The sequence below is a fragment of the Rattus norvegicus genome, chromosome 3 (assembly GCF_021556685.1).
Source record: "Rattus norvegicus strain SHRSP/BbbUtx chromosome 3, alternate assembly SHRSP_T2T, whole genome shotgun sequence".
Taxonomy (NCBI): Eukaryota; Metazoa; Chordata; class Mammalia; order Rodentia; family Muridae; genus Rattus; species Rattus norvegicus.
Genome location: NC_141536.1, coordinates 149,285,482 through 149,310,837, shown reverse-complemented (window position 1 = coordinate 149,310,837; position 25,356 = coordinate 149,285,482). Strand labels below are relative to the sequence as shown.

The following is a 25,356-nucleotide window of genomic DNA, read 5'->3' as shown; positions in this document are numbered from 1 at the left end:
GCCAGTGTATGAATTCAATGTAGCAGATAAGATAAAAAGAAGAATTCAAAAGGGCCAGTCTGGAGCTCAAATCAGTGGTCATGGCTAGAAAATAAAATTTGATCCTAGGCTTCCTGTTGGCTCAGTCTGTTCTAAGCCAAGCTTCCTGTGGGTATCCTTATCCACGGCCTCTGCTTCCTTTCCTCCTGTGATTCAGACCTCTGGGCTCCAGCTCTGTAACTCCTGAAATGTTTCAGGCACCACCTTTGTGGTTTGCTTAGTCCAGGTCATTCACTCTTGCCTGGCTTCACACTGTAAGTGGTTCCAGCCTGGAGCTGCTTTACCCTTTAATGCTTCTAGTTTTTGGCCTTCAGGTCTGTGACCTCTTCCAGGTCCCAAGTTCTCAGACAAGTCCTGAAATGAAGGCATTCTTGATACTTCTAAACCTGAATTTTCTGGATTTCCTGTTTTCCTTTGCTACAAAATGAACCTTCTGTTTCTTCATTAGGCCTTCCCAGCTTGTCTCAGGTGCCCCTCTGAAGCTTGTCCTGACCCTCTGGCCATGTTAAACACCACTCCCTCGTTTTCAGTTTTCATGGATCATAAACTGGATACCTATAGTAGCAGTTAGCACTGTGTTTACTTGTTTGTCTGCACAGTTAACAGTGCATGAAAGATAGGATTTACAACAAAATATTTCATGATCTAGGCCAAAGATTGCTTTCTCCATTTAGGTGAAAGCCATACTTCATTATGAAGGTGTCTGTTCCTAACTGCATGGCCTTTGATAGACCATTCATTTCTCACGGAGCCTGAAGGCTGGAGTTTGGATATAATGTCTTCTGTCAACAGAAGACATTAGTTTAATTTGGGATAATCAGAAATTGTCTTCGTATTATGAAAGGAGCAAAAAGACTTAAAAATCTTTAGTTGTTTCAAAAGAACTTGTAAAGATTGTTTCTTACTGGTACCTCTGCTGTCTTGCTCTTGCTCCAGAACCTTTTGTATGGCCTTGTATTTTGTGATTTCACAGTTCTGGGGTTGACGTTACAATTGCCTCCATGGTGATGGGCACTAATGTTCTGTGCTGAATTGTGTTAGCTGTGGAAAGCAGCGAACAGGCTGGATGAAAGATGAGCTTCTTCCTTTTCTGTCCTTGTCTCCTGCCAACCCGCCGCTCATTGTGGAGAGGGAAAGAGAGGAGATGAGCAGAGCCGGTGCCCTGTCATTTAGTGTTCAGACCCAAGATTTGCAAGGTCAGTAGGCGTGGTTGGCTAATGTCACCGGATTCTCATGTCTTTCTACTCTTCTGAACCCCTCCCTTTTTGTCTTTCACTTCTAAAGCCACTCATCTTTTTTCACAGGTAGAACAAAGAAAATCCAACATTGAATCACTTTCTTCCTAGTAGCTACAATTTTTAGGCTATAAACATATATTTAATGTCTAGCTTCCTAAACAGAGCAGAAAGCATCCTTAGCATCCTTCCTCAAAATGATGCAGCAGCCTGCATTTTGGCTTGATTTTAATTTTTTATTTCCATGGCTGCTAAAATAACTCTCAAATGGAGTAAGACTCCATCTGTAAATAACATAGTGGGCTAACTCAGAGCAATCCTTCTCTCTTGCGTGTTTGTTGTTATGCTGATGAGAAATGTTGGCACATGCTCTATTATTACCACTTACATTTCTTTCTTTTGTCTACACTAGACATTAGGATTATAGACACTCAGGAAGTGAGCAGAGAGTTTTCTAGTATGGCTGGTAGTATGCTGAGAGTTCCTTTTATGTAGAGACCTCTGTTAGCTCAAGAATATTTTTCTTAAAGGAAACCAGTCTCTACCTCAGGAACTTTGATTCATCTACATTGCCTAGCAAGTCTTTCAAACATCTGCAGCCCTTTGGTTACTTAAAGCTGTATCTTCTACCCTCAAGTCTCCTCACACTCTGAATCCCTAGTCTCTTCAGATGCAACATTCCTTCTTATCCTGTACATGGTAATCCTAAAAATCCTAGAAAGGTGTCCCAAAAATTCCATAGATTTTTCCACTCTCAATCAGTTCCACCCTCATGGAACTCCTGTCAGTCCCAAGTGTTTACTTAGAGAATACTTTTTTTGGGGGGGGCTGGGGACCAAACCCAGAGCCTTGCGCTTGCTAGGCAAGTGCTCTACCACTGAGCCAAATCCCCAACGAGAATACTTTTTTTTTTTAAAGATTTATTTATTTATCATATACAAGTACACTGTAGCTGTCTTCAGATACACCAGAAGAGGGCATCGGATCCCATTACAGATGGTTGTGAGCCACCATGTGGTTGCTGGGATTTGAACTCAGGACCTCTGGAAGAGCAGTCGGTGCTCTTAACCGCTGAGCCATCTCTCCAGCCCCCGAGAATACTTTTTAATTACATTGTGTGTGTGTGTGTGTGTGTGTGTGTCTGTGTGTGTGTGTCTGTGTGTGTGGTGTGTGTGTGTGAGTGAGTGAGTGTGTGTGTGTGTGTGTGTGTGTGTGTGTGTGTGTGTGTGTGTGTGTGTAGGCCTGGGAATAATCTGGAGGAGTTGATTCTTTCCTTTCTGAATGGGGGATCTGGGGATAGAATTCAAGTCATCAGACTTGGGACAAGTGTCTTTATCTGTTCAGCCATCTTGCTGGCCAGAACTATTTTTTTTTTTTTTTGGTTCTTTTTTTTGGAGAAACCAGAACTATTTTTATCTCAGAAGTTTTAACTGGCAAGTACCCTGTTGTGTTTTGTTACATTTTGTAATATTGTAATATATAATTACCTTTAAAAGAAAATAAGTGTTTTAAATTTGGGAGGAGAAGGGTAAAGCTATGTGGAATTTGATTTCTAACTAGAACTCATTTACACACATCACTTGACTCTGATGACAAAAACCAGTTTGTTACAGATATTACTAGTGCTATGCAGTATCCCTGAGTTAATAATAATATCATTCAGGTATAATGTTACTTACCTCATTTTAGTAAAAAAAAAAAAATAGAGGCTTAGAAAGTTTGAGACTGCAGTGTTGTTCACAGGCAACAAGCACTCCATCTGCCTCCCCACTACCTTGTCAACACCTTTCTTTGTTCACCTTCCTTTTCTTGTGCTTCATACAGAGGTTACCATACCAGCTTTCTGGTCTCCATAATTGGAATGGGATTTTAAAAAGAATTGCCTGACTCTTGTCACCTCACCAAGACATCTAGAGGAACAGCACGCACATGGTCAAAGCTGACAGAGAGTGGAGGCCCTTGGTGTGCTATGTCTTTAAACCCAGTAAAAAGAGGTCAAACCTCTGTTTCTCAGTCCTGAGAGTCTAGAGTCACTCCAGGCTTCATAAGCTTGTCTTAAACCAGTCAAAATCTGATGGACTGTAGAGAGCTAAAGTCAAACCAGGCAAAGTGTTTCCTTTCCCTGACACCAAATGGCATGTATGCATAGGATTTTATTGGAATCTTGAAAAGAAAAGTTGACATTCTCAACTCAGGACAATTCCAGGAGAGGTTGCATAAAGAAACGTAGGTTGGCTGTAGAGGAAATCATAGGATTATTGTACTAACTCTAAGGTATGGTAATGGAAGAGCTACCTGCAAAGGACTGTTAGATGAAAGTGCCCATAAGAATCCAAAAGAGATTTTTATTTGGAGGAAGATATTTGAAAGGATCCTACACTTTTGGATAAGGGCTATAACCAGACCAAGTCCAGTGAATTCCCCTAGCTTAACCCCTTTCCTCATCCCTTACCTCCTTCTCGTGGCCTTTTCCTGGGACTTAGCATTAGCAATCGATGGGGTCAGAGGGCATGGGGCCTATTGTTCTGATCCCCACAGCCTGGCCTGAGTAGGTTAGAGAGTGGGATAGAGAAGACATGTGAGTCACATGAGATATAAGAGCTCATACAGTTTTACTTTGGGGAGAACACGTGTGTGTAAGGTAGGTAGTGGGATGAACGGGTGAGATGAGCATTTCTTGAGCATTACCATGAGCGTTCTCATGACTTCATATTTTAGGGTATGCTTTTTTCTTTGTTACAAATGTGGAGAGCTTGAGCCCTGAGTCTCAGCCAGTCCTTATGATCTTGGTGGTGATGGGTGGTGTGTACCCCATCCCAGAAAGCTCTATTTCATGGCATTGCTGGGATCAGGGGACTATAAGAGAGTTGCTGTGTCCTTTTCCCTTTAAATCTGTTAACATGTGGGCAAGGGAAAAGAAGAGGAAAAAAAACTAACTTGGCATGAGTGAAGTTAAGCAAGATCAAATAAGGTGAAAAGCAAAAAGCAAAATAGAATCCAGAAATTTAGTTTTGCTTTTACCCAGAGTTCATGGGTAGTTGCTGAACAAAGCCTTCTCACAAATGTTATTTTTTCTCTCTTTCTCTCTCTCTCTGCCCCTTCTCCAGCTCCCCCTCTCTCTCCTTAGTTGTATTCTTCTTCTTATACATGAATATCATTATTTTTTAATTTTTACTTGCTTATAAAGAGCCTTAAAATATGTATTTGATTAAAAAATGTTTATGTGTATGGGTGCTTTGCCTGCAAGTCTGTCTGTGCACTACATTCATGCAGTGCTCAAGGAGGCCAGAAGAGGGCATCAGATCCCCTGAAACTGGAGTTAGACAATTGTGAGCTGCCATGTGGGTGCTGGGAATAGCACCTGGGTCCTCAGGAAGAGCAGCCAGTGCTCTTAACTGCCTAACAACCTCTCCAGCCCATTTAAAGAGCTTTGTAAAGGATAAAGATCCAATCAAACATTAAGATCAGTTACATCACCTATTTTATTTCTTATTAGTGTAAAAATTATTATACTCAGTAATGGGTTATACTTATTTTGGTTCCTGAAACTTTTTATTATAAAAAGTATTTATTGAAAGTCATCGTTGGGGCTGGGGAGATGGCTCAGTGGTTAGGAGTATTTGCTGCTCTTGCACAGGACTCAGGTTTAGTTCCCAGTGCACACATGGTGGCTAACTCACCACACTCTAACTCCAGTCCCAGAGCACCTCCTGCTGTACACATGGAGTACACAAGTACACATGCGGGAAAAACCATACCCATACAATAAAAGTACACAAATGTTAAAAAAGAAAATCAATAGTGACATGGAAATTTTAGATAGCATTCTGGGAAGATGGCTAAGAGAGTAAGACTGGTGGCAAGCATGAGGACTTGAGTTAAAATCACTGTCACTCTCATCAAAAAAAAATGATAACTCTTCAGATTTATTTATTTATTTATATATTTATTTATTTATTTTTTGGTTCTTTTTTTCGGAGCTGGGGACCAAACCCAGGGCCTTGGGCTTCCTAGGCAAGCGCTCTACCACTGAGCTAAATCCCCAACCCCAGATTTATTTTATTTTATGTGTATATTTTGTGTATGTCTTGTGCCCTTGAAGGTCAGAAGAGGGACTCCGATCCCCTGGATTTCCAGTTCTAGATGGGTGTGGGTCCTGGAGCAGCACTTGGGTCCTCCGCAAGGGCATCAAGTGTTCATCCACTGAATCATCTTTCTAGCTCCTCGTAAAATACATTTCAAATAAAAAGAAAGCACCCTAACATGCTTGAAAATAACTTTATATTTTTCCTTTTTCCTAGTTTTTCCTCATATGTATAATTTTTCCATGGGTGGAATTGTACAGTGCGGCATTTGTCAGTTATCTTTGCAGTGCCATGGTTCTGTGAAACCTGCAAACTTAGTTACAATGGCTTATAGTTTGCTTAACCACCTTTTTACTTATTGGGCTTTTTTAAACGTTATTCATAATCTTCTCCTGAAAACAACTTGTTTTGTTGAACATCCTGTCTTTCTCTACAAGCGTTTAGATCAACCCTTTCTCTCTGAGAGTGGGAAGAGATCTACGTTTCCTTAGGATTTGCTGAGTGGGATGAGTAACTGAAGTTGTCAAGGAACAGACGATGCAATGGTTGTGGAAAGGGTAGCTGGGAGTAGCAGGATTCTAGCTAAGTCTGTAAGCAAAATGGCTGCCTAAAATGTTAACATGGAGTTTTATAAAGTCTTACATTTTAAAAATGATTTCTATAAGGAAATTTAACATCATTGGCATTTGCATCCACAGTCTTGCTGATAATCTGAGATATGGTTAAGTTCAAATATGTTCTGAGCTCAATTAAATGTGATAATTTTTAATAAATCTTATATCAAAGTAATTATACTGCCCCCAGTTATCTTATAACTCTCGAATATTAACCTTGGCCTGCTAGTCCCCTGCACTGTCCCCTGGGCTGTGGCCATTCCTCCCAGTCTTGGGACGCTGAGGTACTTTTGTCTGTTCAGTCCTGTACAAAGCTAGAGCCTAGACAGAAGGGGCTTCCTCAGATAGTGCCAGGTCTTTTGATTGGCTAGAGTTGTATTTTCCAGAACAGCAGTCACATTTGTTTCTCTAAGCAGAAACCTTCAGAAAATCAAAGAACTGTTTGGTTTTGAATCTCTATATCCTCACACTGGGCACAGTGCCCAGCACATAACAGATGCTCAAAAACACATATGCAGAAGGAAATGTCTCGAGACCGTCCTGAAATGTGTGAACAGTGCAACAGCTCCATGTTGCTCCTCTGCGCCTTACTATCTTCTAAGTCGTCATTCCTCATGATGGACTCTCTTCATCCCCATGCCTGTCTCTCCTCATTGCCTGTAGCCATTGCTGACGATTAAACTCTGTAAGGTACATGGCCAGATTCCCAGAAGTAGTATAATTTACAGAAATGCATTCAAGTGTGCATTGTTATTTTATTTTGTTGAGACGTCCCTGGCTGCTTATGTCTTTGTACTTGTTATCAAGCCCGGTAATTTAAAAAAATGCTTGTGTACAATGTCTCCTTCTAGTTTAGCTTGATAAACTAGATAAGCTTAACGAACTCTTCATCAGTATCCCCATCTTTAGGGAAATCCCAAGGAGGAACATTGTGGAAACCTCCCTCCAAATTGGTAATAATACCTTAGTCTGTGCTTTTCAGAATTTAGTTACAGTGCAGACTCTGATTCAGTAGGTCCGAGTACAGCCCGAGATTACACCTTTGTAACAAATTCTTCCCAACGTTAGGCTGATAGTGTAGTGTCTCCTGGATCGTACTGTGTGTAGCAACGTGGGGTTTGGGGGTGAAACTACTCGTGAATGCAAATCCTCAATGTGTGGCTGGCTGTGCAGTTCCTATCATGCCCTCAGGAGAGTCTTCTTGATGCTCACTAGATAAGCAGAGAAAACAAGGTGAGGCTGTTCACCAGCCTTTAAGAGCTGCCCAGCCCACTGTTCACCTTCACTGGGCTCCGCATTGTAGCAGAGCAGCTCCTGTCCCACATCAGCCTCTCCCAGCTGCTAGTCACTTAGACATTCGATAAAAACGTCCATCCATATTGGGTCTTTTGTTTGCTTGGTTTTTAGTTGTTAGTATATTTTCATATACCAGAAGGTTACCAAAAAGACAAAAATTTTGTTTATGTGGTACTGGGAATTGATTCCAGGACCTTGAATATGCCAAGACACATGCCACTGAGCTCCATCCTTAGTCTAAACAGTTAGTCTTAAGATCTTTGCCTGTAAAGTGTGCTGTAACTTAAACAGCATAAGAAATTCTAATGACATTCAGCATTTTTTACTTTATTGGAATTTTTATAAAATGAATTCATTGCTGAAATAACATTTCTGAACTGAAAAGACCTCTAACCCTAGAGCACAGTACCGATGTCCCTTCTCTCTCTCTCTCCCTCTCCCTCCCTCTCCCCCTTCCCCTCCCCCTCCCTCTCCCTCTCTCCCCTTCCCTGTGTGTGTGTGTGCATGTGTGTGTGTGTGCATGTGTGTGTGTATGTATGTGTGTGTCTGTGTGTGTGTGTCTGTGTGTGTGTCTGTGTGTGTGTCTGTGTCTGTGTGTGTGCGTGTGTGTGTATGTGTGTGTGCATGTGTGTGTGTATGTGTGTGTGTGTGTCTGTGTGTGTGTGTGTCTGTGTGTGTGCGTGTGTGTGTGTTGGGGATGGAACAGAGAACCTTTTGCAGTCTAAGCCAGAAGTCTGCTATTGAGTTACTTCCCCAACTCTATCAGTAAATTTTATTATTTCAAAAAATAATTATTCTAAGATGGAGAACTATTTATTACATTTACTCATTTTGTAGAGTTCACTGTGATTTGTTTAATGGATTATCTAATTGCTGTAGAGAATTATTCTTTGTGAGGTAGTTCTCAGTTTCTCCAACTTCACCTTAGAGGATGTTGATGTAGAAACCAGGAGGAAAGCTTCTAGGTAAAGAATGTGGTGGAGGAGACTAGAGAAAGGAAAAAGTAAGTAATATTTATCGTGATCTGTAGCCATTTTTCTACATGTTCACTTAGACCTGCTAGTACCATGGAGATTTGATAATAAGAGAACTGTTGGCTTTGTTAGTGTAACCATGTGATTAGGAGCAGTAGCCTGGCTTAAAAGTCCATCCCCTGCCACTGTAACCTTAGGCTGTGTAACCTAAGGTAGAGGGCCTTTCACCCTCTCTCTCTTTTTGTCCAACTTAGATAACAGTACTTTAAATATTATTGTCAAAAAAGGTACTTCACACTGGGTGGTGATGACATACCTTTTTAAAATTTAATTTAATTTTTTACTTATTCACTTTACATCCCTCTCACTGCCCCCCCCTTCCCATAATCCTTCCCTCTCCCCTTCTCCTTTGAGTGGGTAAGGGACTCCTGGGTGTTCCTTCCCCACCCCCTGGCACTTCTCCCACTAAGGCCAGACGAGGCGACCCAGCTAGTAGAACATATCCCACATACAGGCAGCTGCTTTTGTTCCCGTTGTTCCACATCCACATGGAGGACAAGCTGCACATCTACATATGAGTGGGGAGGCCTAGGTCCAGCCTGTGTATGCTCTTTGGTTGGTGGTTCAGACTCTGAGAGCCCCAAGGGTCCAGGTTACTTCACTCTGTTGGTCTTCCTGTGAAGATCCTATCCTTTTTGGGGGCCACAATCCTCCCTCCTATTCTTCCATAAGAGTCTCCAGGATCCATCCACTGTTTGGCTGTGGGTGTCTGTATATTTGAGTCAGCTGCTGGGTGGAGCCCCCCAAGGAACAACATTCCCCTCTCTGCAAGGGCAACAAAATATTGTTAATAGTGTTAGAGATTGCTGCTTGCCTGTGGGACTTGAGACTATCTTCCTGAGTGAGGTAACTAAGTCCCAAAAGGACATGCACGATAAGTGGATATTAGCTATAAAATACAGGTACCATGCTTCATTCAACAGACCTAAAGAAGCCAAACAAGAAGGAAGGCCTAAGTGAGGAAGCTTGAATCTTACATAGAAGGGGGAATACAATAATCATAAGAGGTAGTGGAGAAAGGGAACTGGGAAGGGGAGGAGATGGGGAGGGTAAAAGGGTTCAGGATCAGGTGTGGGGAAGGACAGGAGAGATGGCTAGATGGCCATGAAAATGAATGGAAATCTGCAACTGATGGGATGAGGAGGTAGGAGCCATCTCCAGGATGAGACAGAGACCTGGGATAAGGGAGGCACCCAGGAATCAATGGGAATGATCTTAGCTGTGACTCACTACATTGGGGATGTGGAACCTGAAGAGGCAACCTCCTGTAGACAGGAACCCCAGAGGAGCGATAGACCCACCCACAAAACATTTTTTTCTTTTTCTTTTTTTTTTAAAGATTTATTTATTATATGTAAGTACACTGTAGCTGTCTTCAGACACACCAGAAGAGGGCATCGGGTCTCATTACAGATGGTTGTGAACCACCATGCGGTTGCTGGGAATTGAACTCAGGACCTCAGGAAGAACAGTCGGTGTTCTTAACCACTGAGCCACCTCTCCAGCCCCCCACAAAACTTTCAACCCCAAACGTGTCCTATCACAAGAAATGCAGGCACAAGGGATGGAGCAGAGACTGAGGGAATGGCCAACCAATATCCAGCCAAACTTGAGGTGACACACACCTTTAGTCCCAGCACTCAGGAGGCAGAAGATCTCTGAATTTGAGGCTAAACTAGTCTACAGAGTGAGTTTCAGGACAGCCAGGGCTACACAGAGAAACCCAGTCTCATAAACAAACAAATAAATACAGTACCTGGCATGAAATCAGAATTTAGTAAAACAAACAATTCTCATTTGTTACTTCTTTGTAGATATATAGGTTTGTTTTTGTTTGAAATTGGGTCTCACTACCTTGCTGAGGGTATCTCAGACTCCTAGATCAGAACTGCTGATGTATACCCACTCTTTCCAGTTGTGGACTTAGTGGACTTTTAGGATCTTTTAATAACATTTAATGTGATTATAGACTAAGCAGAGTTTTAAACAACCATAACAGAACTTTGTCAAACATGGGTGTGTTTTCTTTTCCAATGGGTCATTTTGAAAACCTCTTATTGGGGCTGGAGAGATGGCTCAGTGGTTAAGTGCATTGGCTGCTCTTCCAGAGGACCTGGGTTCTATTCTGTCCACATGGCAGCTCACAACTGTCTGTAACTCCAGTTCCAGGGGATCCAACACCCTCACACAGGCATATATGCAAGCAAAATACCAATGTATATAAAAAATAAAAATGAAGACATTTTAAAAAAAAGAAAGAAAACCTCTTATTTGATTCATGTTGGCCCAATGTTGCTCAAAATATGTTTGGACTTACTATTTTTTAATATGTAGTCATCTTTTGTTACAATTGCAACTAGGATGGAGATAAATTCCCACACAAGTAAAATTATTTGTCTTTTTAACTCGGATTTTTAAATGTCATCTCTTTTTTGTCAGCTTGCTGGTGGGTACTTGGAGTATAGTGAATAAATAAGATACAATCATTTCTCTGTGGTATTTGCACCTGGGGTGCAAAAAGGTTTCATGAATTCATTGGATTGTTTAAGATTATCTAAACTGATGTTGTTTAGGCTGTTGAAAGGACAGAGTCAAATTTTAGAACATTTGGTAGACATATCCAAACCCTGAATTGGCACAGCATGATCATATCCTTAGCATGTTACCTAAGGGAGACAGAGACCACCTTTGTAAAAAAAAATGGGAGACAACATTCTGTATTCAGTACCATGATATAACCAGCCACTTACAGATTTGAAGTGGAACAAGGAGTATCTTTATTCTCTATTGGACTGACATTGAGCTAAAAGCCACGCATGCATGGACTTAACACTGGACAACACAATTGGAGTCAGATTATTATTCATCAGTGATGTAGTGATGATTGTAAAAGAGACCGCCCCACCTAGGGATCCATCCCATCCACAGACACCAAACTTCTACACTCTTGCTGGAGCCTGGTATGGCTGTTCCCTAGGAGGTTCTACCAGTACCTGACCAATATAGATGCATATACTCACAGCCAACCATCACTGAGTCTGGGGACTCTAATGGCAGAGCTAGGGGAAGGACTGAAGGAGCTGAAGGAGTTTGCAATCCCATAGGAAGAACAACATCAACTAACTGGATCCCCCAGAGCTCCCAGAGACTAAACCACCAACCAGAGTATACCTGGAGGGATCCATGTATACGTATGTAGCAGAGGATGGCCTTATCTGGCATCAGTGGGAGGGGAGACCCTTGATGCCCCAACGTAGGGGGACGCTAGAGCAGTGAGGCAGGAGTGGATAGAGAAGCACCTTCATGGGTTGGGGATTTGGCTCAGTGGTAGAGCGCTTGTCTAGCGAGCGCAAGGCCCTGGGTTCGGTCCCCAGCCCCGGAAAAAAAAAAAAAGAAAAAAAAAAAAAGAAAAGAGAAGCACCTTCATAGAGGCAAAGGGAAGGGGAGAGGGGGCATAGGATGGGAGGTTTTGTGGAGGGGTAACTGGGAAGGGAGGTGTCATTTGAAAATGTAAACAAATAAAGTGATTAATAAAAAATGGTTATTTGTTCAGGAATATTCTATAGGATATATTAACATGTCTAAAAAGTGCTCTGATTTCTTCCAAATGTTTCCAAACATGCATGTCTATTCAGTTTAATATCATTAAATATTGCACTATATGTTTCCCCAAATAATATTACAGAGCCTTAAAATTCAAAGGAGCTTTATGAATATTTAGAATATCCATATTTGTAGTGCTGAAATGTTCCTGGTCTATTTTTCAGCATTTCTAATGATGCAGAATATCTAGGCATGGCTAAGGGGACCAGAGGAGAAAATCTAAAGGTAGGACTGGCAGGGGAGGGAGACGTAGGTCAGTGGTGGTTAAAGGGTGAGTAGTACTCTTGGAGAGGACCTGAATCTGGTTCCCAGCTCTCGCATTGGGCAGCTCATAACTGCCTGTAATGGCAGCTCCAGGACATCTGTCTTAATTAGAGTTTTACTGCTGTGAATAGACACCATGACTCTGGCAACTCTTAGAAAGGAAAGCATTTAATTGGGGCTGGCTTACAGTTGGGCTTTAGTCCATTTTTGTCACTGTGAAAGCATGGCAGCAGGCAGGCCAACATAGTGCTGGAAAAGTAACTGAGAGTTCTTCATCTGGATCCACAGACAGCAGGAAGAGAGAGTGACACTGGGCCTGGCTTTGGCATCTGAAACCTCAAAGCCTGTTGGAAGTGAACATTTCCTCCAATAGGATCACACCTCCTAATAGTGTCTGTGAGCCTATGGTGCCATTTTTATTCACACTGCCACAACTTCAGACATCCTCTTTTATCCATCTTGCAGCGTTACTTAAACATGCACACCCCCCATACACTTAATTTTAAAAATTATCCTTAAAACAAAACAACCAAATAGTATCTATGGTTAACTGTACCTATGTCAGTGTAGTTTTTCCAAATACTCTTCTAACCAGATGAGACTAATCCTTTGTTGGCTAGTTACTTCTGTGTGTTCTTAGGCCTATGAACCTTTACATGCTGGTCTTCAGAAAAATTTGAAAATCTTCAGAGCTTTTTGTCTTAATTTGTACCTAGCATATGGTTTAAACTGTGTGCACCTAGTGTGGGCCAATCACTTTTCTAGATCAAAGGGATGATGGCACTGTGTAAAAGTCATCATCATGGAGATCCCAAATCCATAAATAACAGGCTCTAGAGTTAGAGTCAAATGGAAATTTAATAAATAAAAGTGTTTGCTTTGCTCTAAATTTGAATTTAAATGCTGTTGTTGCTAGCTTTAGTTCTTCAGAAGTATCCACCTACCAGGTTGCCTAATGACTTAATGTTGGCTTCCCTAGGACGATGATGTAAGAGGGAGAGAAAACACCTAAGATGGAAACCAGAGCCCCTTTATAACCTGGTTTTGGAAGGGACGCTGCAGCACATCTGCTGTACTTGTTAGAGGTGAGTCAGTAAACTGGCCCACATTGCAGCAGAGGAGGTTACCCAAGGGCATGAATATCAGGAGGCAAAGATCATTAGAGAACATCTCAGAGTGTGCTGAACACAGAGAGTGAGACATAGGTAACTTTAATGTACCCCTTCTGTGGAGGAAAGAACTACAGACAGAGTATTTAAGCGACTGTCCAGGCTGCACTATCATTAGATAGCTAATTATCATTTCAGAGTGTAGGCGAAATAGGTTTTCTAGACAAATACCAAGAAATTTAGCATGTAGTGATCATTAATAAACCCCTAAAGTAGCACACAAGTGAATGCAAAAGGAAGGGATAGGATACAAGATTTACAACCTGTAAATCTTTACAACATCAGTCTCTAAATGTTTTCAGTTTTAAGTGGCTAATTTGGGGTAATGGAAATTATTGCTTTCTTTTTGTCTTTATACTATTGCATTTTTAATTTAGAAGACTTCACAAATATGCAAAAAGAACATTATGAACATTGACACCATTGTAAATTTTTCTTACCTGTATCAACATAAGGACTGAATTATTAGCTAATAACAACTTGTACCAATAGCTCACGGGTGAGCTTTTACTCTGCGGTAGGTAGATTTCTATGCACTTAGTAAGTATTATCTTCCACAATCCTCAATAGCTCCCCGAGATAGGCACCACTGCTGTCTCTTCTACAAGTGAAAAAGCTCACACTGTGACTTTCTGATGGCCAGAGCAAGAGGAGGACAGGCTGGAGTTCACATATCCAACTGCAGCACCATTTTGGTCTTCTTTGATAGAATTATTCAAGTGCTAAATTGATGCAGGACTCCCAGGAAAATAATTTGATGATGATTACTTACTAAATTCAGCATCATCTTGTTAGTGGGTGAGTTCCTCCCTTTTACTCTTTAAATGAGGAAACCAAGGCTTAGGCAGATGAGCCGCCTTGTCTGTGGTTAGGCAGCAACCTTTTAGGTATTGGTGATAGCAGCATCCAAGAGTCGGGTTCCCTGATACTAATATTAGCATTATTTCCTTTAAAATCTGAGTATTTAACTACAAAGAAGATCAAGGTTTTAGTAGAATAGCTTAGGAAAATAAATGTTTTGTCCAGACCTACTCATTTGGTTAGCTGGGATTCATAACTAGCCAATTTTATTTAATTATTTCCCCTTTGTTGTTTTGTTGTTGTTTTGAGACAGAGTCTTACTGTGTGACCCGGCTGGCCTAGAACTCATTCTATACAGCAGGCTGCCTGGAACTCACAGAGAGCTGCCAGCCTCTCCTTTGAGCGCTGGGACTAAAGTTGCATACCTCCATGCTTGACTATTTACATTTCAATACTTTAATATTTTTAAAGAATTATATATTTATCTTATGCATACCATACACTGTCGCTGTCTTCAGACACACCAGAAGAGGGCATCAGATCCCACTACAGATGGTTGTGAGCCACCATGTGGTTGCTGGGAATTGAACTCAGGACCTCTGGAAGAGCAGTCAGTGCCCTTAACCACTGAGCCATCTCTCCAGCCTCAATACTTTAAACTTTTAACTTAATTTCTGAGGGAAATATATATTTTAACTTCCATAACAAAAGATAAAGTACCTCCAGATACCATTAAGGAAGACTATAGTATATAAATATTTCAATAACAATTATATATGATGTGCATGCAAAAACTTTATAGAAAGTGCAACATCTAAAAGGCACTCCATAATTGAGTTTGAGGTTTTACATTTTATGTACATACACACAGTTTATATAAAGATTACTGAAGTCATCTTTCATATGTGAACGTCTCACAGTTCTCTTCGTCACACTTTTATAATTCAAAGAAAACTACAATATTTCAAAACAAATTGGTAAGCCTTTCCCTCACAAGAAACTAAAAATGGAACAGTTCTGGAACAACCGAGTTACAGTTTTTTCAGTCACATAAACATTCCAGTGTTGTTTTTCAAAGTGAGCGCACAGACATCCTTTTTTTTTTGGAGCTGGGGACCGAACCCAGGGCCTTGCACTTGCTAGGCAAGCGCTCTACCACTGAGCTAAATCCCCAACCCCGCTCACAGACATCCTAATTCCTAATTGTGGAATTAAAACAATAACAACAAAGAGTAGGTCACCTGACTGTACTCGTTTGGTAAGAAGTGGAGTACAATTATTTCAAAAATACTTGTGTAAGTTTCTTCCTTCTTTTTTGGGAAGAGCAGTGAGCTTTATTGATGGTATATACAAGAGTGAGGCTCCTAAGCCTTTCCCTCCTCCTGAGAATCTGAGGCACAAAGACTGAGAACAATGTTCAGTGTGTTGGGGGCTGAGTGGGGCAGGGATTTCCTAACGACTGAGGGCCTCTCTCTTCCTCTCGTGTAGAGAACAGAATGCAGAGAGTTTGAAAACTGCAGTCTTGTTGAGAAGAGCCGTTTCTTGGCACAGATGTAACAATAGTCAGCACGTTAGAGAAAATGTCAGGACGGGAGACTACTAGGTACTGAATACGAGTGGGCAATGGAGGTAGTGGAAGACGGGCTTGGTTGTGGCTTGTACATCCAGGGGGCAATGGGAGATGGATCAGTCCTGAGGAAGAACATGGTTCTGGTTTGGCACAGCAGAGCTCCAGAGGAAATGGGTTATCCAAGAGCCAGTGTGCAGTATGCCGGTGGCCTGTGGTGACAGGAAGCTGGCTTTGGGAATTGCTGGCATGTAAAGTGAGAACCGAGTAACTGGAACCGCATAGATGAACACAGACCAGTCTGTGACCTGAGAGAGAGTCTAGTAAAGCATGCTGCTCAGTGCCTTGTCAATATCAAATGCAGTGCTTAAATTAATTATTTGGTTAATAGCTGTATGTTTTTAAAAATCATTACACAATAAGCATTTTATATTTTGTAGTTGGAATATGAAATACAACCTTTACTGCTATTGGGAAACTAAATTGTATTACATTTTCTTTTAAAGTTATGCATATAATACCCAAACATATACTTACCATATCCATAGCTTCCTACTTTGACCTTTTTTCCTAACTCTTTGTCCTCCAAAGACTTTTAAGGTGATTTTTTTATTTACTATTGCTAAGAGAAGCTGTGTGTAAATAGACTACATTAGAATTGGAGATTGTGAGTCTTCATGTTTGCCCCTGGCTCGTAGCTTTGTTTTGTTACTGTTCATTGATTAGGCTTCCTGGAAGAGGGACTTACCTTTGCCCTTTGTGGTGAGTAGTCTCGATGCTATAGTGGAGGGCTGACTCCCTGCATTATAAACTCTGCGGATCTCTACAGAACTGGGGAGATGCAGAAGACAGGCACGTCATTCCCAGGACACAGAGAACCACTGTTCCGTGAGTGTGTGTACACATGGCCACACAACCAGATGGGACGTCAGGGAGCTGTGATAGGTCTTTTGATATGCATTCATTCACATTTTTGTGCACTTACACCAACTCTCACTACTAGAGTAATCTTAGGAAATGATAGTGAAAAGTAGCCATGAGCTGTTGCCTAATTATTATTTTAAGTACCTTCACTGGCCCCACCTTACTGTATGAATGGACTTAGGATTCTAGGTTATACCTGATATCTGAACCTCATTAGATGTGAAAGGCCTAGTAGACATCTGGGGCATTACTCTGTGTTAAATATACATAAAACTATGTGCTGAAGATTTCTACTTGGCAGGAAGGGTGAGAAGAGAAATATATGATTGCCTTTGATACTTTCAGAATCTAAAAAATTAATCCTGAACAAAAGCACTGTAAAGTTTCTGGGCATTTCTTTGATGACTTCAGAACTGTCCTATAATCTCCATTTTGATAAAACAGTACTATCCTGGATTTAGTAATTAAAGCTGTTCCTTATGTGTAGCTCATCAGAAGTCTGCCGATGCCTTTTGCTTCCAGGACGCAGAGAACCCTCTCCATTGCCAGCAGCCTACTGTGGGCACTAAGGCAGAGCTCTGCACCAGCCATTTGCTTTCTTTTTCTGTTCATATTCGGGCTCTGCTGCTATCCGTTTGACACTTCATCCAGAGAGGTCCTTTTTGGAAACCTAAGTCAAGTGTGTTAGTGTCTTTCTTTGTTCCCTCTTACTTGAACCCAAAGCCCCATCCCATTTCCATCTCTTATAGCCTAGGCTGGCCTTGAACTCATTATGTGGCCAAGAATGACCTTGAGTTTCTGATACTCCTTCATCTATTCTCAAGCGCAAGGATCACAGGCATGCTGACGTCACCATCTCCAGTGTGATGTAGTCCTGGTGTTCAATCTAAGGCCTGTGCATGCTAAGCAAGCACTGTACCAACTGAGCGCACAGCCCTCACTTTATTTTATTTATTTATTTTTTTTTGGTTCTTTTTTTTGGAGCTGGGGACCGAACCCAGGGCCTTGCGCTTCCTAGGCAAGCACTCTGCCACTGAGCCAAATCCCCAACCCCACAGCCCTCACTTTAATATATTGGTTTCCTCAGTGCATGATTGTTAGTTTGGTTTCTGTTAACATTTTTAAAAGAGGATCCAGATAAGTAATTTGCTTTTTGGAGGGAGGCGTTGTAAAGACTATTGATGGGATTTAAGAGAGTAGGGCTCCCTAAGTCCCATCTCCCTCCTCCTGGGGATCTGGGATGGAAACCGTAAAGGGAGATGCTCATTATTGGGGGCTGAGTTGGGACAGGGACTTTTCAGTAACTGAGGGCTTTTTTCTTCTTCTCACATTCTTGCTGGGGCAGGTGTCCCAGGGCTTCTTACTCCTTAGAGGCCCTGTAGGTCATGAGGACCACTACCCTGTTGCTGTAGCTATAGCCATTATCATACCAGGAAATGAACTTTACAAAGTTGTCATTGAGAACAATTCCAGTGCCGACATCAAAGGGAGGAGGCAACCTTGTCTTTAGTATAGCCAAGGATGCCCTTTAGTGGGCCCTTTGACTGCTTCGTCACATTCTTGATGTCATCATACTTGGCTTTCTTCAGGTAGCATGTCAGATTCATGACAGATACATTGGAGTAGGAGCACGGAAGACAAAGTCAGTGAGCTTCCTGTTCAGCTTGGGAAGACCTTACCCACACCTTGGCAGCACCAGTGGATTCAGGGGTGATGATCTGGGCAGCCCTATGGTCATCATGCTATGGCTTCCCAGAGGGGCAATCCATAGTTTTCTGGGTGGTAGTGATGGCATAGATTGTCGAAATGAGTCTTTCCATAATGCAGAAGTTGTCATGAATGACCTTGGCTGGAGGGGGTGGGGGTAAGTGGTTGATAGTACAGGAAACATTGCTAACAATCTTGAGTGAGTTGTCATACTTCTTATGGCTCATATCCTTCACAAACACGGAAGCATCAGCAGAAGAGGCAGAGATGGTGAGCTTCTTAGCCCAGCCCTTCAAGTTGGCTAGGCCTTCTCCATGATGGTGAAGACACCAGTAGACTCCACAACAAACTGAGCACCAGCATCACCCCACTTGATGTTGGCAAGATCTCACTGCTGGAAGATGGTGACAGCCTTTGGAAATGACAAGCTCTCCTTTCTCAGCCTTGATTCTGCTATGGAACTAGCCATGGGTAGAGTCATACTGGAGCTTGTAGACTATGCATTTGAGATCAATGGATACGTCATTGATCTGCTTGCCAGAGTTGAAGGAAGCCCTGGTACCCAATAAGACCAAATGTGTTCACTCTGATCTTCACCATCATGTCTTAGGGATGGGACTGGCACTGCATGGGAAGATGTGGGTGTCTCTGGAACAGGAAGGAGCAGAGACAAATAAGCAATTTTCAAATTAGGACTGCACTGAATTTTCTGGAGAGCTTTTAAATATATGAATCTGGGCCCACTCTTGTCAATACTGGCTCAGTTGAATTGTGGAGTGTAGATAATTGATGTTTTAAAGAAGCTCCTGGGTGATTTTGCTTGTGTGATCAGAATGGTAGCCAAACTGGGTTCTCTTAAATCAAGTGGGAATTACTATTCTTTCAGAAGTGGATTCAAGGGGTTGGGGATTTAGCTCAGTGGTAGAGCGCTTGCCTAGCAAGCACAAGGCCCTGGGTTTGGCCCTCAGCTCGAGGGGGGGTGGGGGTGGTGGCAGGGAGTACAGAAGTGGATTCAAGCTACAGGTACCCTTGTCCTAAGAAGTGCTAGGTTCAAAACCAGCTGCTGTGTGTGTGTGCGCGTGTGGGTCTGTGTGGTGTGTCCTTGCCCTGCTATTTCTTCACTCTGTAGTCCTAGCACCTATGTGGGTGGTCTCCCCAGCTAATGTCCTCCTTCATTGTAGAGAGCTCTTCTACTAGCTTTGTCCTTCTGAGAACATTAGAGGATGCAGCTGCTCCTCAGACCTTTTTTTCTTGGCAAGCCCTGTCTCCCTTTTACTTCCACATTAGCCTCTACTGTGTGAATTTAGAACCCCAGGGTTCTGTGGGTAAACACGCATTCTTGGAGGTCCTTTCTTTTTGCTTGATTCAGATTGACCTTTTTTTTCTACATGATCTTGATGGGTTTTTAATTTTTAAAAATATCTTGTCATCACTCTGTTATGGTAATGTTTTCCTGTTATAGTGTGCCACTATAGAATTCTTTTATATTTTATAATATCTATTCTTAAAATTCGTATTTTACATAGGCCGTTTTAAGAGACGGAAGAGGGATTTGGAGAGATAGTTGGTAAGGTACTTGCTATGCAGCATGAGTTAATTAGACCCCTAGTATCCACATAGAAAGTTTGGGGATGGCATGTGTCAGTAACCACAAAGCTGGCATGTTGTTGGTAGAGAAACAGATGGATACCAAGGCCAGCCAGTTAAACTGAAAAACAGTAACCACCAGGTTCAGAGATAGGCTTTGTCTTAAAACATAATGTGGCGAGTGATAGAACTCTCCAGATGTCCACCTCTGGCCTTATTCATGAACTTTTGGGCAGACACCTGTATACACATGTGCATATGCTGAACCAAGTATTCCTGACACTTTCTGATTATCTCTGAAAAGTGTCCAAGGAATTTAGCATACTAACCACAAAAGGGGGAGCAGTGGCTGATTTAACCAAAATGGAAAACAATTCCATTCTGTTAATAAAAAAATGCATTTGAAGCTGTTAGATACTGTTTTCTTGTATCAAATTAGCAAATCATGTTTGTGTGTATGGGTGTGGATGTTATGGTAGGGAATGGATGAGGGCTGTGGCATACAGATTCTAGGACACTGCATGCAGCCAAGAGAGAGAAGACTTACTCCTGGTAGGATGCAAAGTGGCACAATGTATCTCGGTCAGATGGGTCTTAAAATGTTCTTAGAAATGCTTTACCCAAGAAATGTCAAATTCTTGAGCTCTATCCTAGGATAACAATCTTGATGAAAACAGTAATTTATATGCAAAAATTATATAAGGTAATATAGATTAGATTTATTAGAATTAGGGAATATTAGGATGATTTACAGGTTGTGATCCAGCTAATTCAACAATGGCTGTCTCTGAATTGAAAGTCCAAGAATCCAGTAGTTGTTCAGTCTATGAGGCTGGAAATCTCAGCTGGTCTTCAGTATATGCTGGAATCCCAAAGACAGGCTAATGCCAGTGTGTCTTATGAACTTGCTGTTGAGCTGAGAACAAACAGGCAAAGAGCAAAACCTTCCTTCTTCCATGTCCTTCTATAGGCTCCCAGCAGAAGGTGTGGCCCAGGTAAGAGGAGGCTATCCAAGCTCAAAAGATCTGGATTAAAGGCATGTATTCTACTTTAAAGATCTTGACTACAAGTGGGTTTTCCCTACTTCAAATTAAACAAATATCCTTCTTAGTGGACATTCCATTTTTGGGTTTTAATTAATTCTAGATATACTCAAGTTGACAATCAAGAATAGCCATCTTAGTAATAATGTTTAATTAGGATATATCTAAACAAACTAACAAAATTGAATAAAGAATGTAAGCTAAGAAAACATTGCAATGGCAGATATAATGTATGGGGCATTTTCTCACTCAGCAGCATCATTAGCCAAGCATCATTCTGTCACCCTGGCACATCAAGTCTTTAGAGCTAAGCACATCCTTTCCCACTGAGGCCAGACAAGGCAGCCCAGTTAAGGGAACGGTATCCACGAGGAGCAACAGATTCAGGGACAGCCTCTGTGCCAGTTGGTGGGAACCCACATGAAGACCAAGCTTCACATCTGCTACACATGTGCAGGGGTCGAGGTCCAGCCCCTGTCTGCACTTTGGTTAGTGGTTCAGTCTCTGGGAGCCCTTAAGGGTCCAGATCACTTGACTCTGTTGGAGTCCCTATCATCTTCAGATCCCTCAATCCTTCCTCCAGCTCTTCCACAGGATTAGTAATTTGTCCTACAGAAATGTGTGGATGATAATAATCACATAAAAATGTTTAACCAGAAAAGCATAGTAAAAATACTCAACAACATGGGAAGTGTCTGATATACACATTAGAAAGAAAATAGTATTACCATATACATTATCCAGTTGGGTTGAACTGTGTGTTTGTGTGTGTGTGTGTGTGTGTGTGTGTGTGTGTGTGAGAGAGAGAGAGAGAGAGAGAGAGAGAGAGAGAGAGAAACAGAAACAACATGTCTGACAGAGATAAGTTAATGGAAGAAGGACTTATTTTGGCTTATAGTTCTGTGATGGCTAGCCCTATGTCAACTTGACACAACCTAGAGTTATCAGGGGTGGAGGGAGCCTCAATTGAGAAAAGGCCTCTATAAGATCCAGCTGGATGGTGTTTTCTTAATTAGTGTTTGATGGGGGAAGGCCCAGACCATGATGAGCAGTGCTATCCCTGGGGTGGTGGTCCTGGGTTCATAAGAAAGCAGGCTGAGCAAACCATGATAGCAAGTCCATAAGCAACACCCTCCTCCATGCTTCTGCATCAGCTCCTGCCTCTAGGTTCCTGCTTGCTTGAATTCTTGCCCTTGCTGCTTTTGGCAATGAGCTATGAGTTGTATGGAACTGTGAGTGAAATAACCCTTTTCCTCTCCAAGTTGCTTTTGGTCGTGATGTTTCATCACAGCAATAGTAACCGTAACTAAGACAATTTCAAAGGTGTCAGTCATGGTTGTCAGTCAGACTCCACATATCTGGCATGCATGACATCATGCTATCAGTATGTTGCAAAGACTGTTCTTTACTTCTTGGTAGGTGGAAAGCACAGAGAAGGAAAATACAGGAAGAGTTCAGGAAAGGGCAATTTCATCCTCCTTTTCTCCCCCTTCCTCCTCCTCTTCACTTAATTTCTGTAACCATACTATAAATACCAAGTAGTAGTCCCCAGTGATATAACTGCTTTTGGAAATACCTGGAGATGTGCTTTTACCTATCTAGATATTTCTCCAGCCAGTCGGTCAAAATTGACAACCACAGAGTGCTCTTCCATAGTCTTCAAGCTTCTGTAATTTCCCAGTTTGCCATAAGGAGTATACATGACTTTATAATCTACTTTATTTTTACATATGTCTTACCTTGATACTATACTTTATACTTTCAATATACCTAAACTATTTGACTTGGAGAGGGGTGTTTAGAGTAAGAAAAACTTGATAGAAATATCCATGTAATTAGAATTTATTAAGTGAAGACTGGTGCCTTAGGGTTTCCACTGCTGTGAACAGACACTGTGACCAAGGCAACTCTTAAAAAGGACAACATTTAATTGGGGCTGGCTTACAGGTTCAGAAGTTCAGTTCATTGTCATTAAGGTGGGAAGCATGGTGGCATTCAGGCAGGCATGGTGCTAGAGAAAGAGCTGAGTGTTCCAAATCTTGATCAGAAGGCAGCCAGGGGACGACTGGCTTCCAGGCGTTTGAAGAAGGGGGTCTCAAAGCCCACCTCAAAGTGATACACTTCCTCCAACAAGGCCACACCTCCTAATAGTGCCACTCTCTGGGCCAAGCATATTCACACCACCACAGCTGGGGAGATGGCTCAGTGGGTATAGTGATTGCACAATAATGAAAACCTGAATTTAGACTCACAGGAGTCATATAAAGGCTGAGTGCTGTGGTGCTCACCTGTAACGTCCGTGCTGGAGGCGTTGTTGGAGCAGGTGGCTACCTGGAGCTCTGTCTAGCCAGTTCAGATGAAACAGCGGAGTCTTGGGTTCAGTAAGAGAAACGGTCTCAAAAGCAAGGTGGGTAGAGACAGAGAAACCTGATGTTTATTAATCCCTGGCCTCTGCAAGTGCACACTCATGCATATCACACACACACACAATACATCACTGTTTCACTTAGGTATTTTTTAGATTTGTTGTTATTATTTTATGTAAATGAGTGTTTTGCTTCCATGTATGTCTGGGTATCACATGTATGCCAAGTGCCTGAGGAAGTGATGAGCCTCCATGTGGGGGCTGGGAATTGAACCGTGACCTTTTCAGTAACAGCAAGCACTCTTAACTACTGATCCAACTCTACAGCCCCATGTATTTGAATTTTAACTACATTTATTGTGTGTGTGTTTGTATGCGTACTTGCATGTAGAAGTCAGAAGTCAGCTTTCAGAAGTCAGTTCTTATTTCTAGTATGTGAGTCCTAGAAACTAACCTCAGGTTGTTGGGCTTGGTGGCAAATGCTTTCTCATCCATCAAGCCGCCCTATTGGCCTTAAAGACAGATGAATACACAGTTGTCAAACATCTTACCTCTAACTCAGAACGTTACCACATAGTAATGATACAAAACTGCCTGTGTTGTTTTTTTAAAAAGGCCTTTGAACTTTAACATTTTTTTTTTTTTTTGGTTTTTTTTTTCGGAGCTGGGGACCGAACCCAGGGCCTTGCGCTTCCTAGGTAAGCGCTCTACCACTGAGCTAAATCCCCAGCCCCGAACTTTAACATTTTTAATAGTTGAGGTGTAATTTACATAGATAAAACATGCAGATTAAAAAACAAACAGGGTTTTTCTGTGTAGGTCTGTCTGTCTGTCCTGGAATTCACTCTATATACCAGACTAGCCTCGAACACACAGAGTTCCACTTGTCTCTGCCTTTGCGGGGTCAGGACTATGCACCACTACCACCTGGAGAAGCATGCAGATTTTACCTGCAGTTTTGAGAAGGGTAATCAGCTCCAGGCTCTCTCACAGAATGTTCTTGTCAACTTGAAAAGAGCGTTTGTGCTCTCACTGTCATTCAGATGTAATCTCTCTTGTAATTTTTTGTTTTACCATCAGAGATTACTTGGTTTCCCTAAAATTCTGGTTTATAAACCAGAATTATATATTTCCTTTTATGTCTAAGATTCATTTGTTCAATAAGTTCAGTCTGTGATACATCAGGTAAATATTGTTTTTTATTGCTCAGTAGTGTTCCACTGCATACTTTCCAGTCTATCCATTCTCCTGTTGGCTGACCACATACTGGCTACTTTAAAATTGAGGCTTATCGGTCGGTAGCTGTTTCACAAATCTCAGTATGCCGTCTGTTTCCCTTTTCCTGTCTGGTGAGGCTTGCAAACCTAGCATTTGCCTTGCAATAAGGGTTGGCTTTCAGACACTTATAACAAGGACCACCACAGAGAGCAGAGAACAAAACTGAAGTTGCAGATGGCCACATCAGCAATTCAGCTATTAAACACCAAATAGCAGTCTTCAAATCAGTGAGAAACTCCATTTACAAAAAAAGAAAAGAGAAAAAGCAAAGGAGGAAGAAGAAAGGGAAGGGCTAAGTTTTAAGAGGCTATTCCATTTACCATCCAATGGACAAGCCTGTGCATTTAATCAGATCACAGCAGTTGTCACAATCCTAGAGTTATTCCCGAGCCAGCTCTGCAGCAAGTGTCCCTGATTGCCTGGTCTGGCTCCCTTCTGCTTTAGTCTTCAGGGTTGAGGAGCACTAGTGCTTCAAACCCTTGCTGGGCAGCCCTTGTCTACCTTTCCAGCAGAAGTGAAATAAGATCCTCCTCTTGACTCCTGAAAATGAAAACCACAGCCTTGTGTAATTGACGTAATTCAATTGTCCTGTGCTTGGGTACTTTGTGCTACGTCAGAGTAGAGATTCTGAGCTGGGGGGTTTGAGAACCAAGGCTGTCTCTCTGACAGACTAGAGTGAACTAAGTCTGCCCCTGGCTTGTTTCATAAGAGCTTGTAACTCCATGTGTGCATACACATGCACAGA

At 41.9% G+C, this 25,356-nt stretch overlaps 1 protein-coding gene across 6 annotated transcripts in view; it reads left to right on the top strand.

Moving 5' to 3' along the window:
- Window positions 1-25,356, top strand: part of Zhx3 (zinc fingers and homeoboxes 3) — a 109,016-nt gene that overhangs the window by 10,149 nt on the left and 73,511 nt on the right. Inside the window, 1 exon segment of one of the 6 annotated variants that reach the window (NM_001047097.2) lies at window positions 1,069-1,235. The exons of the other annotated variants lie outside the window; for them this stretch is intronic. The gene's annotated coding sequence lies outside the window, so the exon portion shown is untranslated. 6 annotated transcript variants of the gene reach the window in all.